The following is an 18,420-nucleotide window of genomic DNA, read 5'->3' as shown; positions in this document are numbered from 1 at the left end:
GTAGAAAAAGGTAAAAGGAACTCTTGAGAACTGTATTTCTGCTGTGAATATACATAAAAACCATATGTATAATTTGATTTTACCAATATAACATAAAAAAGGGAAGTAGAAATGGAAAGGGGATAGTGTCAGAAAAAGGGAAGAAGGGAGATAAAAAGAGGGAAACTACATGCGACAATGAGGCAAAGGAAACCTATCATATATTAGGGAACTTAGAGAGGGGGAGGAACATTATGTGAATCCTACTCTCATCACAGTTGGCTCAAAGAGGAAACATTTGACATATTTGTTTTCCACAGATTCTTCTCTCACTTCATTAAAAAGTGAGAGAGGAAAAGGGAAAAGGAAAAAGAGTAATAAGAGAAGGGTACAAGAAAGGGGAAGGGATTCAAAGGGAGGAAGAAGGGATACTAAAGAGGGAGAGCTGCACGATGTTAGTGGGACCAATAGGGAAGAAGGGAAGGAGGACAAGAAAAAGAAAAGTATAATCTGGGGATATTAGGATGGATGGCAGGAAATGCAGAATTGGTTATTTTAACCGCAAATGTGAATGGGATGAACTCTCCCATAAAGAGGAGGCAGATAGCAGACTGGATCAAAAGTCAGAACCCTACAATCTGTTGTTTACAGGAAACACATTTAAAATAGGGAGATACATACAGACTAAAGGTAAAAGGCTGGAGTAGAATCTATTATGCTTCAGGTGAAGTCAAAAAAGCAGGGGTAGCCATCCTTATCTCAGATCAAGCAAAAGCAAAGATTGATCTAATTAAAAGAGATAAGGAAGGAAACTATATCTTGCTTAAGGGTACTATAGACAATGAAGCAATATCAGTATTAAACATATATGCACCAAGTGGTATAGCATCTAACTTCCTTAAAGAGAAGCTAAGAGAGTTGCGAGAAGAAATAGACAGCAAAACTATAATAGTAGGAGATCTCAATCTTGCACTCTCAGATTTAGATAAATCAAATCACAAAACAAATAAGAAAGAAATTAAAGAGGTGAATAGAATATTAGAAAAATTACGTATGATAGATCTCTGGAGAAAACTGAATGGTGACAGAAAAGAGTATACTTTCTTCTCAGCAGTTCATGGAACCTACACAAAAATTGACCATATATTAAGACATAAAGGCCTCAAAATTAAATGCAGGAAGGCAGAAATAGTAAATGCTTTCTTTTCAGATCACAATGCAATAAAAACTACATTCAACAAAAAGTTAGATGTAAATAGACCAAAAAGTATTTGGAAACTAAATAATCTCATCTTAAAGAATGATTGGGTGAAACAGCAAATTATAGACACAATTAATAATTTCACTCAAGGTAATGGCAACAATGAGACATCATATCAAAATTTATGGGATGCAGCCAAAGCAGTAATAAGGGGAAATTTTATATCCTTAGAGGCTTACTTGAATAAAATAGAAAAAGGGAAGATCAATGAATTGGGCCTGGAACTTTAAAAAGTTAGAAAAAGACCAAATTAAAAACCCCCAATCAATTACTAAACTTGAAATTCTAAAATTAAAAGGAGAAATTAATAATATAGAAAGTAAAAAACTATTGAACTAATAAATAAAACTAAGAGTTGGTTTTATGAAAAAACTAATAAAATTGATAAACCTTTGGTAAATTTGATTAGAAAAAGGAGAGAGGGAAATCAAATTGGCAGTCTTAAAAATGAAAAAGGAGAACTTACCACTGATGAAGAGGAAATTAAAGAAATAATGAGGGGTTACTTTGCCCAACTTTATGCCAATAAATTTGATAACCTAAGCAAAATGGATGACTACCTTAAAAAATATAGGCTTCCCAGATTATCAGAAGAGGAAGTAAATTGCTTAAATAGTCCCATTTCAGAAAAAAGAAATAGAACAAGCTATTAATCAACTCCCTAAAAAAAAAATCCCTGGGACCAGATGGATTTACATGTGAATTCTACCAAACATTCAAATAACAATTAGACCCAATGCTTTATAAACTATTTGAAAAAATAGGGAAGGAAGGAGTCCTACCAAACTCCTTTTATGACACAGACATGGTACTGATACCTAAACCAGGTAGGTTGAAAACAGAGAAAGAAAATTATAGACCAATCTCACTAATGAATATTGATGCTAAAATCTTAAATAAGATATTAGCAAAAAGACTACAGAAAATCATCCCCAGGATAATACATCATGATCAAGTAGGATTTATACCAGGAATGCAGGGCTGGTTCAATATTAGGAAAACTATCAATATAATTGACCATATTAATAATCAAATTAAAAAAAACCATATGATCATCTCAATAGATGCAGAAAAAGCATTTGATAAAATCCAACATCCATTCCTATTAAAAACTCTTGAGAGTATAGGAATGAATGGACTTTTCCTTAAAATAATCAGTAGCATCTATTTAAAACAAGCAGTAAGCATTATATGTAATGGGGACAAACTGCAACCATTCCCAATAAGATCAGGAGTAAAACAAGGTTGCCCACTATCACCGTTACTATTTAATATTGTATTAGAAATGCTACCTTTGGCAATAAGAGTTGAGAAAGAGATTAAAGGAATAAGAATTGGCAATGAGGAAACCAAATTATCACTCTTTGCTGATGATATGATGGTATACTTAGAGAACCCCAGAGATTCTACCAAAAAGTTATTAGAAACAATCTATACCTTCAGCAAAGTTGCAGGATATAAAATAAACCCACATAAGTCATCAGCATTCTTATATATCACTAACAAAACCCAACAGTTAGAATTACAAAAAGAAATTCCATTTAAAGTAACTACTGATTGTATAAAATATTTAGGAATCTATCTGCCAAGGGAAAATCAGAAACTTTATGAGCAAAACTACAAAACACTTTCCCACACAAATTAAGTCTGATCTAACCAACTGGAAAAATATTAAATGCTCTTGGATTGGGAGAGAAAATATAATAAAGATGACAATACTACCTAAATTAATCTACTTATTTAGCACTATACCAATCAGACTCCCAAAAAACTACTTTGATGAATTAGAAAAAATAACAACAAAGTTCACATGGAAAAACAAAAGGTCAAGAATTTCAAGGGAATTAATGAAAAAAAAAATCAAATGAAGGTGGCCTAGCTGTACCAGATCTAAAATTATATTATAAAGCAGCAGTTAGTAAAACCATCTGGTATTGGCTAAGAAATAGACTAGTTGATCAATGGAATAGGTTAGGTTTAAAGGACAAAACAGCCAATAACTTTAATAATATAGTGTCTGACAAACCCAAAGACACCAGTTTCTGGGATAAGAATGCATTATTTGACAAAAATTGCTGGGAAAATTGGAAATCAGTATGGCAGAAACTAGGCATTGACCCACATTTAACATGGTACACCAAGTTAAGGTCAAAATGGGTTCATGACCTAGGCATAAAGAATGAGATGATAAATAAATTGGAAGAGCATAGGATAGTTTACCTTGCAGACCTGTGGAAGAGGGAGGAATTTATGACCAAAGAAGAAGTAGAGATCACTATTGACCACAACATAGAAAATTTTGATTATATCAAATTGAAAAGGTTTTGTACAAACAAAACAAATGCAAACAAGATTAGAAGGGAAACAATAAACTGGGAAAACATTTTTACAATCAAAGGTTCTGATAAAGGCCTCATTTCCAAAATATATAGAGAATAGACTCTAATCTATAAGAAATCAAACCATTCTCCAATTGATAAATGGTCAAAGGATATGAACAGACAATTCTCAGACGAAGAAATTGAAACTATTTATAGACATATGAAAATATGCTCCAAATCATTATTAATCAGAGAAATGCAAATTAAGACAACTCTGAGATACCACTACACACCTGTCAGATTGGCTAGAATGACAGGGAAAGATAATGGAGAATGTTGGAGGGGATGTGGGAAAACAGGGACACTGATACATTGTTGGTGGAATTGTGAACCCATCCAGCCATTCTGGAGAGCAATTTGGAACTATGCTCAAAAAGTTATCAAACTGTGCATACCCTTTGATCCAGCAGTGTTTCTACTGGGCTTATACCCCAAAGAGATACTAAAGAAAGCAAATGGACCTGTATGTGCCAAAATGTTTGTGGCAGTCCTGTTTGTAGTGGCTAGAAGCTGGAAAATGAAAGGATGTCCATCAATTGGAGAATAGTTGAGTAAATTGTGGTATATGAATGTTATGGAATATTATTGTTCTGTAAGGAATGACCAGCAGGATGAATACAGAGAGGACTGGCGAGACTTACATGAACTGATGCTGAGTGAAATGAGCAGAACCAGGAGATCATTATATACCTCAACAACGATACTGTTTGAGGATGTATTCTGATGGAAGTGGATCTCTTCGATAAAGAGAGCCTTAATTGATCAAAGATGGACAGAAGCAGCTACACCCAGAGAAAGAACACTGGGAAATGAATATAAACTGCTTGCATTTTTGTTTTTCTTCCTGGGTTATTTATACCTTCTGAATTCAATTCTCCCTGTGCAAGAAGAAAACTGTTCAGTTCTGCACACATATATTGTATCTAGGATATACTGCAACCCATTCAACATGTAAAGGACTGCTTGCCATCTGGGGGAGGGGAAAAATCGGAACAGAAGTGAATGCAAGGGATAATGCTGTAAAAAAATTACTCTGGCATGCGTTCTATCAATAAAAAATTATTAAAAAAAAAAAAAAAAAAAAAGAAGTGTAGGAGTGTGGAAATGAAGGCAAACTGTACTGGCTTTTACTATGCTCCTAGCTTCCACTTTTGTTATCCTAAATTGCAAGTGTAAAGCTAGAGCAGCCTGATGCTATTTAGAGATTCTTGGCCTGCCTGAAATAAAGGAATATTGGCTAACATGTTAGAAGGTGATCTGTCTTTGAATTTCCATAAAAAGTAGTTCTGGAATACCATTATGAGAATAGATGTACAAGAGGTAATACTTCCCTGGACAGTTTCTCACTTGCTCCTCAAGTTCCTTAAAAAGCTGATATATGTTAGAGATAACAAATTTTATTTAATTTGTGGAAATTCTTTGTTCCACACTTACTGGATAAGCCAAATCAGATATCATATTTACATCTCCTAGGTAATAAGTAAGAGTTAGCATAATTGCATATAACTCATTCTGCTGAGTAGACTGAAAGGAAGCCGTGACTACTCTTTTTATGGCTACATCAAGAGAATGTCAAGCATGGATATTGTGTTTGGATGTGTCTGTAAAGATAGTTGGCCCTTTAAGAGAAACCTTAAAAACCTTTTCTTCAAAAATAGCCAGGTTATCTTTAAGGTAGACCTGTGTGTAAAATTTGGAGCTGTGGCCAATAAAATTTGCCACTCTGGGATAGTTTCAGAACATACATTAATTTGTGCGTTGGTATAAAAGGTGTATTTCTTGTCAGTTCTTATCCCAGATAATTATATAATTCATTTATTGACTTTTAATAAGATTCTAGCCACAAGCACTGGGTAAGGAATAAAGCTTTGGTTTGGTTGTGCTTGGAAGGTCACCCACTCGATCACACTGTCTCCTTGATGAAGGACTGATGTAGGTGCCTCTTTTGTAGCAAAAACTAGTATTTCCAAAGGTTTTTGAGTACTCTTTCAAGCATATTAGATAAAGCCAGTTCAAGCTCTTTCAGAATCTCTTGGACTTCTTTTGTAAGCTGGTATGGTGAGTCTAAAGCAGTGTCTCCCCTTAAAATGTCATAAAATGGTTGTAATTGATAAGTAATTAAATCTAATTGGACACATCTATTGGATATCTTCCATTAATTTGTGAAAGTCATTTAAGGTATTCAACTTCTCTGTTCTTAAAGTTTTTGTACTGTAAGCCCTTAAGATATACTTAATATCCTAAATATTGAAAAAGAACATGTCTTTGAATTTTTTCTGGGGCTATATACAATTAGTAGTCCCTTAGAGTTTCCATGGTCTTTGGTAGACATGCTTCTAACATTTGCTCCTCAGGTGCACACCCCAATATATCATCCATGTAATAACAATTTTTGGAAATGCTTTTCTTACTGGAGTAAAAGCAACAGCAATATACAGTTGGCACATAGTAGGACTGTTTTTCATTCCCTGTGGCAAAACTGTCCATTCATATCTTTTGTAAGGCTCAGCTAAATTAACACTGGGCACTGAAAAAGCAAATCTTTTCATATCCTCCTTATCCAGAGGGATAGAATCCTTAATGTCTATAACCCAAAGAAGCATTTTCTAGGTAATTGAATCGAAGATAGAAGCCCAGACTGAAGAGTTCCCATTGCTTCCATCTGATCATTTACTTTTCTCAAATTAGTCAACATCCTCCATTTTCCAGATTTCTTTTTTACAGCAAATACTGAGGAATTCCAAGGATTTAGAGAAGGTTGTAAGTGTTCTTGGTCAAATTGCTCCTGTACTATATCTAATAAGACCTGAACTTTTTCACTAGTTAAGGGCCATTCTTCTACCAACACTAATTAATTTTCCATTGGATAAGGATAAATATAAAGGCTGGCAAGCCTTCATCAGCAGCCCTGTCTAAAAAAGCAGAAGCCTTCAATAGCAATCCTAACTGCAATAAAATATCTCTTTTCTTTTGCCTTGCCTTAGGACATAGAAGGACAAATATGTGCTGGCAAGGCTGATGGTGTTACCACCCATCTCACTCCTCCTCCCCCCCTCCCAAGAAGGGAGAGATGAGGGAAGAAGATCAGGAGGGAGAAAATGCCCCAAGGTCACATGCCAGGACTTAGGTGGAAGTGAAGGTGGGCTGAAAAACTGAGAAACCTCACACCCCTCAAACTTCCCTGGGCACTCCTTATCTCCCTTCAAGCCCAACTCTCCATGCCCCTCAAACTTCCCAGTGCAGCAACAAATAATATAAATCAACAAAATACTAAAAAAAAAAAAAAAGTCTTCCTTAACTCCATCCCACCTGCTGTACCCTCTAGGGCTACAGGCACCAAACCTCTGCTTGTTTTTCTCCAGATACTTCCTTGTTTCATCAACCAAATTTAAGTCTTTCCTTGTTTTAAAACTTGTGGGATTCCTAAAGCCAATTTTATCCCATTGTAGCTGTACTCCCACTATCTTCCACATCTCTGATTCTAAACTCTCTTCCTTAGAGAGCCAAGGAGATGTGCACTCTAATGTATTTAAGAGCCCAGTGATCTTCTGAGTCATCAACAAACTTTGCTTCTCTACTAATTTAACCATGTTCCATACTTCCCTCGAGAGGGGGGCCTTTTTCTTACTATCTGCCCCATTGTGACTGACAAACAAAAGTGACTAATTTAGTCCTTACTAAATCTTCCTGCTTGCCTATTTTTATACTCACTTCCCAAGGTCAGGGGAACTCCTCTGCCGAACTTGGATGATCCTTTCAGTTGAGCTGATATGTGTAGAGCTTTACCTAGAACCCTGCTTTAGGTGCCAAATGTTTTGTGCTTTGGAGAGCCCCCAAATTGGGGTGCCAAAATTTACTATGCTTTCTAGAGCCCCCATACCAGGGTGCCAAAATATGCTATGCAATTAGCTTTCTGAAGGATCTGGGGACCAGCCTGAGTCCTTGGTCTTAGTGGAGAAGTGAGGAGGCAATTCTCAAGTCAATGGTCAAACATGGAGTCTATTTATTACAAATTCACTCAGCCTTATAGCAACACTGTGCATGTGGGACCACATAAACAACTTGTTATTGTATATAGATTGACTCTTTGCCACTTGTTATCACTCTGCTTTAATTACAACATAAGTTGCCACTGTCCCCTGACTTCTCAGGAAAGCCAAGAGCCCTTAGAGGGAGAGGAGAGCCAAACCAGACATTATTAGCAGGTTCTCTCTGGGTTGAAGGATCATTTACCTCACCTAGAGTTCCCCCACTATTTGCAGCCCTCTACAATTTGGGGGCATTTTTCCATATGGCTATAGATAACACTGATTACTTCATATGAAAATTGTTCATATCTTTTAATCATTTATAAGCTGGAGAATAATTCTTATTTTTTTATAATTTTGACTCAGTTTTCTATGTGTTTGAGAAATCAAGCTTTTATCAGAGAGATTTGCTTTAAAATTTTTCACAATTTCCATTAACTATATTCTACCACTTTTTATTGTAATTTCTCCCTCCTTTCACTCTATCCCTCCTCAAAACTGTTTTGCTTCTGACTACCTGTTCCCTTTAATCAATCTGTCCTCCCTTCCTTTATCCCTTTCCCCTTCTACTTTCCTGTAGAGTATGATGGATTTTTTGCTTAATTGAATGTGAATGTTGTTCCTTTTTTAAGCCAATTCTTTTTTGTGTAGTAATTTTATTCATTTTTAATACACACTGCTTTATGAATCAAGTTGGGAGAGACAAATCAGAGCAAAAGGGAAAAATCATAGCAGAGAGGGAAAAAAAACAGAAAAATAGAAGTGAATATAGCATGTGTTGATTTACATTCAGTCTCCTTAATTCTTTTTCTGGATGCAGATGGCATTTTCCATTCAGAGTCTATTGGGATTATTTTGGACCACTGAACAACTGAGAACAAAGACTATCACTGTTGATCATCACACATTCTTGCTATTATTGTGTTCAAGGTATTTCCTAGTTGTGCTTGTTTCACTCAGCAGCAGTTCATGTAAATCCTTGCAGGTCTTTCTATAATCAGCTTGATTATCATTTTAAAAATAATATTCCATTACTTTTGTTTGGTCATTCATCAATTGATGGGCATTCACTACTTTTCCAATTCTTTGCTACCACAAAAAGAACTGCTACAAACATTTTTGCACATGTGGGTCCTTTTCTCTCCTTTATGATTTCCTTAGGATGCAGACCAAATAATGGCATTGATGGGTCAAAGGGTGTGCACATTTTTATAGCTCTTTGTGCATAGTTCCAGAATGCACTTCAGAAAGGTTGGATCATTTCACAATTCCATCAACAATGCATTGGTGCCCCAGTATTCCCACATCTCTTCATATATTTATTGTTATCATTTCCTGTCATCTGAGAGCTGTGAGGTAGTATGTCAGTTATTTTAATTTGCATTTCTCTAATCAATAGTGATTTGGAGAATTTTTTCATATCACAATAAATGGTTTTAATTTTGTCATTTGAAAATTTGTCTGTTCATGTCCTTTAACCATTTGTCAATTGGGGAATGATTGTATTCTTATAAATTTGACACAGTTCTTTATACACTTTAGAAATGAGATCTTTATCAGAAATACTGGCTGTAAAGATTATTTCTTTTAATCTTTTTTTTTCTGTTGATTTAGTTTGTGCAAAACCTTTTAAATTTAATTTAATCAAAGTTGTCCATTGTGCCTTTCATAATGTTTTCTAGTTTTTCTTTGATCACAAATCTCTCCCTTATTAAAATATCTGATAGGCAAATTATCCCTTATTCTCTTAATTTGTTTATGATATCTTTCTTTATGCCCAAATCATGTATTTATTTCCATCTTATTTTGGTATGGGGTGTGAGATGTAAGTATATGCCCGGTTTCTGACATATTATTTTCCAATTTTCACAGCAATTTTTGTCAAATAGTGAGTTCTTATTTCAGAAGCTGAAATTTGGGGGGTTATCAAATACTACATGGTAATAAGCCTTGATTAATGTGTTGTGTCTATCTAATCTATTCCACTGATCCACCACTCTATTTCTTAGCCAGTACCAAATGATTTTGATTACTGCTGCTTTATAATAGAGTTTTAGATTTGGTACTACTAAGACACCATCCTTTGTATTTTTTTTTCATTAATCCCATTGATATTCTTGACTTTTGTTCTTCCAGATGAATTTTGTTATTATTTTTCTAGTTTTATAAAATAATGTTTTGTCAGTTTGCTTGGTATGGCACTGAACACGTAGACCAATTTAAGGAGAATTGTAATTTTTATTATATTAGCTCAACCTAGTCATATGATACTTTTCCGATTGTTTATATTTGACTTCATTTGTGTGAGAACTATTTTGTAATCATGTTTATATATTTCTTGGGTTTCTCTTCATGGGTAGACCCCCAAATATTTTATTTTGTCTACAATAATTTTAAATGGAATTTCTCTATATATCTCTTGTTGGTGGGCTTCATCAAGATTATATAGAATGCTGATAATTTGTGTGGGTTTATTTTATATCCTATACTTTGTTAAAGTTGTGAAATGTTTCCAGTAGATTTTTGGATTTTTTTTTTTTTTTTTAGGATTCTCTAAGTGCATCATCTGCAAAGAGTGATAGTTTTATTTCTTTGTTTTCTATTCTAATTCTTTTAATTTGTTTTTCTTTTCTTATTGCTAAATCCAACATTTTTAGTATAATGTTGAATAATAGTGATGATAATGGACATTCTTCTTTCACCCCTGATCTTATTAATAATGTATCCAACTTCTCTTCATTGAAAATAATACTTGTTATAAATTTTAGGTAGATATTATTTTTTTATGGAAAGCTCTCTTTGTCTCTATGTTCTCCACTGTTTTTAATAAGAATGGTTACTATATTTTGTCAAAAGATTTTTCTGTATCTATTGAGATAATCAGATGATTTCTGTTGGGTTTTTTTAATTGATATAGTCTATTATGGAAATAGTTTTTCTGATATTGAATCAACCCTGCATTCATGGTATAAATCCCATTTGGTCATTGTGCATTATCCTGCTGATAAGTTGCTATAATCTCTTTGCTAATATATTTTATTTAAAATTTTTGCATCAAAATGAAGACAACTCTGAGATACCACTACACACCTGTCAGACTGGCTAGAATGACAGGAAAAAATAATGCGGAATGTTGCAGGGGATGTGGGAAAACTGGGACACTGATACATTGTTGGTGGAATTGTGAATACATCCAGCCATTCTGGAGAACAATTTGGAACTATGCTCAAAAAGTTATCAAACTGTGCATACCCTTTGACCCAGCAGTGTTACTACTGGGCTTATATCCCAAAGACATCTTAAAGAAGAGAAAGGGACTTGTATGTGCAAGAATGTTTGTGGCAGCCCTCTTTGTAGTGGCCAGAAACTGGAAACTGAGTGGATGCCCATCAATTGGAGAATGGCTGAATAAATTGTGGTGTATGAATAATATGGAATATTATTGTTCTTTAAGAAACAACCAATAGGATGATTTCAGAAAGTCCTGGAGAGACTTACATGAACTGATGCTGAATGAAATGAGCAGAACCAAGAGATCATTATATACTTCAACAACAATACTATATGATGATCAATTCTGATGGACTTGGCCATCTTCAGCAATGAGATGAACCAAATCAGTTCTAATGGAGTAGTAATGAACTGAACCAGCTATACCCAGCGAAAGAACAAGAACCATTACAATGAATTCCCAAAAAGCTAGTAAAATTTTTTAAAAAAGAAAAAGAAAGTTTTTGTATCAATACTTATTAGGGAAATTGATCTGTAATTTTCTTTCTTTCTCTATTTTGGCCCTTCCTGGTTTAGGTATCAGTGCCATATATGTGTCATAGAAGGAATGTGGCAGGATGCCTTCTTTGACTATTTTTTCCAAATAACTTACCTAGGTATTGGACTTAATTGTTCTTTAAATGCTTGGTAGAATTCACTTGTGAATCTACTTGACACTGGATATATTGTCTTAAGGAATTCCATAATGATTTTTTAAATTTCTTTTTCTAAATAGGACTATTTAAGTATTTTATTTCCTTTTCTGTTAACATGGGCAATTTATATTTTTGTAAATATTCATCAATTTCAGTTAAATTATCAGACTTCCTAACATATAGTTGAGCAAAATGGCTCCTAATTATTTCTTTAATGTCTTTTTTCATTGGTGATAAGTTCACCCCTTTCATTTTTGATGCTGATGATTTGTTTTGTTTTTCTTTTTCTGATGAAATTAATCAAAGGTTTATCTATGTTGTTAGTTTTTGATAAAATCAATTCTCAATTTTGTTGATCAGTTCAATAATTTTCTTGTATTCTATTTTATTAATCTCCCCTTTGAGTTTAAAAATTCTCAATTTAGTATTTAATTGAGGAGTTTTATTTTGTTCATTTTCTAGCTTTTTTAGTTGCATGCCTAATTCATTGATTTTATCTTTATTTTATTATGTTGCTATTTAAAGATATAAAATTTTCTCTAAAACTGCTTTGGTTTCATCCCATAGATTTTGGTATGTTGTTTCATTATTGTCATTTTCTTGGATGAAATTATTGATTGTTTCTATGATTTATTGTTTGACCCCTCATTCTTTAGAATGAGATTATTTAATTTCCAATTGGTCTTTAGGCTATCTTTCCCTGGCCTTTATTAAATATAATTTTTATTGCATTATGGTCAGGAAAAGAAGTATTTACTATTTCTGCCTTTCTGCATTTGATTGTGAGGCTTTTATGCATTAATACATGGTCAATTTTTGTAAAGGTGCTGTGCATTGCCAAGCAAAAGATATATTCCTTTCTATCCTTCTTCAATGTTCTTCAAAGAGCTGTCATATCTAGGCGTTCTAGGATGCTATTGATGTCCCCCCATTTCTTTCTTGTTTGTTTTGGGGTTAGATTTGTCTGATTCTGAGAGGAGAAGGTTGAGATCCCTCACTAAAATAGTTTTGATGTCTATTTCTTCCTGTAACTGGCTTAAAATCTTGAGGAAACTGGATGCTCTACCACTTGGTGCATACACATTTAGTTTTGTTACTACTTCATTATTTATGATGCCCTTTATCAATATATGCTTTCCCTCCTTCTCTCTTTCAATAAGATCTATTTTTACTTTTCCTTTATCTGAGATCATAATTGCTACACCAGCTTTTTTTTTAATTTCAGCTAACACATAATAAATTCTGTTCTAGCCTTTTACATTTACTGTATATATGCTCTCTGTGTCAAATGTGTTTCTTGTAAAAATCACTTTGTAGGATTCTGTTTTTTAATCCACTCTGCTATTTCCTTATGTTTTATGGGAGAGTTCATCCTATTCACATTAACAGTTATGATTCCTAATTCTGTATTTGCCTTCATTCTATTGTATCTGCTGTATATACTTTTTTCTTTCTACCCTGTCCTTAGTTATGCTTTTTTTAACCCACCCCACCCACTACCTTTTTTCCCATCACCCCACCCTTCTTCTCTTAGCGTTTTTAAATTGTGAATTAATAGTGAATTTAAAAACACTCCACTCACTATCTTATCTTTTATTAACTCTTCCTCCTTTTTCTTACCTTTCCCCCCTAGTATTTCTGCTCTTCCTTCTGTACTGTTCCTCCATTTTCTTTTCCTCTTTCTCCTCTTAATTCTTTGTAGGGTTAAATAAATTTCTATACTCAAGTGAATGGTTAAATTATCCTTTCTTAAAGCCAAAACTGGTGAGCTCAAGCTTCAGACAATGCTCATTCCTCCTCCCACTCCTTAATGTCTTTTTCTTTGATGTCATAACATCAGGGACTATTCCCAACCATACTCTTCGTCCATGTAGTGCACCTTTCTGTCTGTCCCCCTGGCAGTTACAATTCACAACAATTACAGATATTGATCCTCTATCTAGGGATGTAAACAGTTTAATCTTTAAATATGGTTGTCTTGTGCCCTGTGTTTGTAAAGTCATTAGTTTCCATTTGTCCTGTTCTAGTTTTTAATATATGATTTTCTTCAGTTACCTTTTGTATCTCCTTTTCAATTTGGTTTATTCTACTGTGTTAGGAATTGTTTTTTTCAGACAATTTTTTCCCCCAAACTGTTGACTCTCTTATGAATATCTCTTACTTCTTTTCTCATTTTTGCCTTCTGGAATATGGTAGTCTAGCCCATTTGATTCTTTATTGTAAAAGTTGCCAGATCCTGTATAATTTTGACTGTTACTCCTTGATATTTGAATTGTTTTTGTCTGGCAGCTTGCAGGGTTCTTCCCTTGGCATTGTAATTTTGGAGTTTCACAACAATGTTCCTTGGGGTTTTTCTTGTGGGATTTCTTTCCAGAGGTGATCCATAGATTCTTTCAATGACTATTTTCCTCTCTGTTTCTAGAATATTATGGTAATTTCCCTTAACGATCTCTTGTGGAATGCTATCCAGGCTCTTTTTTTGGTCATGGCCTTCAGATAGACCAACAATTTTTAAATTGTGTCTTCTGGATTTATTTTCCATTTTCCAAATATTTCCAAACAAACATTTAGTTTGTTTGACTGATTTTTCTGTCTCACAAAGTCATTAGTTTCCATTTGTCCTGTTCTAGTTTTTAATATATGATTTTCTTCAGTTACCTTTTGTATCTCCTTTTCAATTTGGTTTATTCTACTGTGTTAGGAATTGTTTTTTTCAGACAATTTTTCCCCCAAACTGTTGACTCTCTTATGAATATCTCTTACTTCTTTTCTCATTTTTACTTTTACATCTCTTATTTTCCTTTTGAAGTCTTATGGACATTTCCAAGAAATGTCTTTGGGCTTGAGACCAATTTATCACACTCTTTGAAATTTCTTCTATGGACATTCTGATCTAGTCTGAGTTTGTGTTTTGATTGGCCCTGTCAGCATAGTAGCTTTCTATAATTAAGATTCTTTTCTGTTCCTTGTTCATTTTTTTGCCTTTTCTTTTGATATTTCTTTTTTTTCCTTTTTTTTTCTTTTTCTTTTCTTTTTTTTTTTTTTTTACTTTTAAAAAGGAACTCTGCTTCTGGGATAAAAGTGGCACTGTCCCAAGCTTCCTGTGCAGCTCTAAGCCTTGTTTTTGAGCACATAAGCTCCTTGTGTTTGTAAAGGGTAGCTTGCTTCTCTTTTCAAGAAATACTATGGTTTCCCAGAGTTTGTCTTCTAAGCTGGTTCTGGGAGCTGTTTCCTTGATTCACTTCTCTTCTGAGCCAAGACTGATGGTCTTTGTTGCTAATTTGCTGTCATTAAACCCTATCTATCATCAGCTTTTCCAGAGTCTATCTGACATGGGCTGAATATTCTTTTCACCCCAGTAATACTGATCTTTTTTGAAGTTTTTTCAGTCATTCTTGAGCTGGAGAGTGGTTTCATTCTGTCAGACTCTGTTCAGAGGTCTGGTTTCACATGGTTTTTCAGGGAAACTGAAAGAGCTCAAGCAACTTCCTGACTTTACTCTGCCATCTTGGCTCCACCTTCTTAACTTTAGTGTAGTCCTTTAATCCAATTCTCGATGAAATAACCAGAGTCAAATAAAAATTTGTACTTTCAATTATGAGACAAAAAAAGCACAAAAATGTAAAGATGAAATCATAAGAGATTTAGTTAAGTTAAACTGTTTACATTATTACATGGGAAGATGATATTTGAAACTGCTTATTTCATCAAGAATGCTTAAAAGTCCTCTATTTATTGAATGTCCATTTTCCCTCAGATTATACTTTTTTTTACTGGGTAGGTGATTCATAGTTGTTATCCCCGCTCCTTTACCCTCCTATTCTTTAATGTACATGCTGCTAAATTTTGTGTTTTCCTAACTGTGTCTCCATGATATTTTAAATAGTTTGTCCTTGAATTGGTAGCTTTGGAATTTGGTTGAAATATTTTTGGAGTTTTCACTTTGGAATCTCTTTCAAGAAGCAATTGATAGATTCTTTCTATTTTACCCCCTGGTTTTAGAGTATAGGGAAGTTTTCTTTGACCATTTCTTGAAAGATGATGTCTAGGTTCTTTTGTTAAATTATAGCTTTCTGGTGGCCCAATATTTTTTAAATTATCTCTCCTGTGTTTATTTTCCATGTCAGTTGTTTTTCCAATAAGATATTTCATATTTTCTATTTTTCATTCTTTCATTTTTGTTTTGTTGTCCCTTTATTTCTCAAAAAGTCATTAGTTTCTTTTTGTTCAATTCTAATTTTTAAGGAAGTACTTTCTTCAGTGAGCTCTGGTACCTCCTTTTTCATTTGGCCTACTGTTTTTTTTTTTTTTAAGGAGTTGTTTTCTTCAGGGAATTTTTGTAACTCTGTTTCCATTTGGTTAATTCTGATTTTTAAGGCATTCTTCTCCTCACTGATGTTTTCTACTTCCTTTATCATTTGGCCTAGTCCCTTTTTCATGGTGTTATTTTCTTCAATATTTTTGTGTCTCCTTTGTCAAATTGTAGATTCTTTCCCCCCATGATTTTCTTGCATCACTCCCATTTCTTTTTTGATTTTTCCTCTTCTGCCCTTTTTGATTTTCAAAATCTTTTTTGAAGGGTGTTCTGAGACTTCAATGTTCTGAGACTAATTTACATTTTTCTTGGAGGCTTTTGATATAGGAATTTCAATTTTGATGTCTTCTTCTGAGAATATGTTTTGATATACCTTGTCACCATAATAACTTTTTATGGTCAGAATTTTTTTCTGTTAATTGTTCATTTTCCCAGACTGTTACTTAACTTTTAATTTTTTTGTAAAAACAGTGTTCTGCTCCCTTTGGAGAAGGTGCACTGTTCCAAGCTTCAGAGGTTTTTTTGCAACAATCTTCAAAGATACTTCTAGGGATTTGTACATTTTCATTTGTTCCAAGGTGTATAATCAAAGGAAAGTTGTTTACTACCTTCCTGGCTTGTGTTCTAGCCATGGTTGAGCATTTCTTTCCTTGGAATTATGATTTGGATTCAAGTATGATCAAAGTATCAGAGTTCTGCCTCACAGCTAGCAAAGACTCCTTTGATAATTGTTTGACTCCCTTAGCTCTTTGGACTGAGAGTTTTGGAAGCAGCAGTTACTGCTCCTAATTAAGCAGTTCCCAAGTCTTTCTCCTTGTTTGCTGAGGCTAGAGCTGCATTGGTACTGTCTATGCTGAAATGTATTTCATTCCCACCTAGGTGTGACAGACCTTTCCTTCTAACCTTCTAAATTATCTTAGGTTCGTTCCATCTTTTTGGGGTTCTACTTCTCTAGAATTTATTTAGAGTCATTATTTAGATCATTAGTAAGTGTTTAATAAATGTTTGGGGTTTTATTCATTAACTCATTCAATATTGATAGCCTTGGTATAGTCAAAAGAACTAGACTTAAAATCAAGAAAGTTGAGTTAGTACTCCAGTTAGTTTTACTGTATGCCTATGAGCAGATCAAATAACTTCCCAAGTTTTAATTTCCTCATCTATAAAATGGATGAATGGGATGATAACATATTCATTGCCTATTGTAAAGGACAACTGTTGAGAGAAGATCTTTGTAAATGTTAAAGCACTATAGGAACATGAATTTTAAAAGGTATATTCCATATTTACCATGGGGAAATGACAATGATTATTTTGGAAACTTTGCATTTCTATATATGCTTGTACCCTATGGGATATTGGAAAACCTAAAGGACTCTGAGGCTTCTGAGTGTGGACTTCTCTTCAAGATGTTAAAGGGTATTGTATTTCATAAAACCTTGACAGGATATGTCTAGCAGTATGAGAGTTCCCCCTGAGGCAAGGAAAGGAAACCTAGATCCTATCTAAGTTCACAATGTTAGACAATAAATGGAAGACCTGAAACCATGAGACTCTTTGTTGTGACAGAATTCTGTTTTCCCAGGAAACTCCAAAATCCCTTAAGGATGTGGCTGAGAGAGCAAGTTGATTCTTGAAAAGGTTGTACAGCTTTATAGCTGTCACAAGAGGATTTGCAGAAATATAGTTCCTAGCTCCTCTCTAGAGCTGTTAAGGAAATAAGCATTTGGAGGAAAATTGTCTCTCCATTTTTTAGAGGAAGCAAGCAGTAATTGAGGATGCTGGTATTTTACATAAAAAAAAAAAAATAAGGTCCTTTGCTCTAACTACTATACCGCTTAGCTTTCTTATGCTTTGTGTATCCTGGGTTTTTTGCTTCTACACATATACACATACATCATTCTATTGAAGACCTCTGTGTCTTTGTTCAACTTATTCAACATACCTGGAATAATTTCTCTTCACCTTTGCCTCTTGCAATCCCTAATTTTTTTCTAATTAAATGCCACCTTCTTTATTCTCACTAGAGTCTCCTGACTATTCTGATCTCTCCTTCCCTGTAAATTACTTGACTTTTCTTTTATTGATCTGTATAAGTAGAGGGAGTTTCCACATCAAAAGTTCTTAATACCAAAGAAACCAGTTAATCATAGTGAGAAACACACACACACACACCATTAGAATTAGAATTGACAATATTTAGAGATATATCGTAGACTTTCTGAACTTTTTTTCTTTAAAATTCTAGTTCCTACAAAGTACCTATTTCATAGAAATATGTTATATTTAACAAATAATTATTGATTGATATTGGATTAATTGTTGCAGAGGGATGAAGTTGTCATAGTAAGATACCTGATAAGACATCCTTAAGAAGGAGGGGATATTCTAAACTACTTCCAAATCCTAACATTCATAATAGAGGACTAGAAAAACTCCTATTTTTACTAAACTTTAAGTTTTACAAAATGATCCTAACATAATATTCTTATGAAATCAATAATGCAATTCTCATTCCATTGTACAGTCG

This window comes from Antechinus flavipes, chromosome 4 (genome assembly GCF_016432865.1).
Source record: "Antechinus flavipes isolate AdamAnt ecotype Samford, QLD, Australia chromosome 4, AdamAnt_v2, whole genome shotgun sequence".
NCBI classification, from domain to species: domain Eukaryota; kingdom Metazoa; phylum Chordata; class Mammalia; order Dasyuromorphia; family Dasyuridae; genus Antechinus; species Antechinus flavipes.
The sequence above is the reverse complement of the archived record's forward strand: the minus strand, read 5'-3'. Positions refer to the sequence as shown.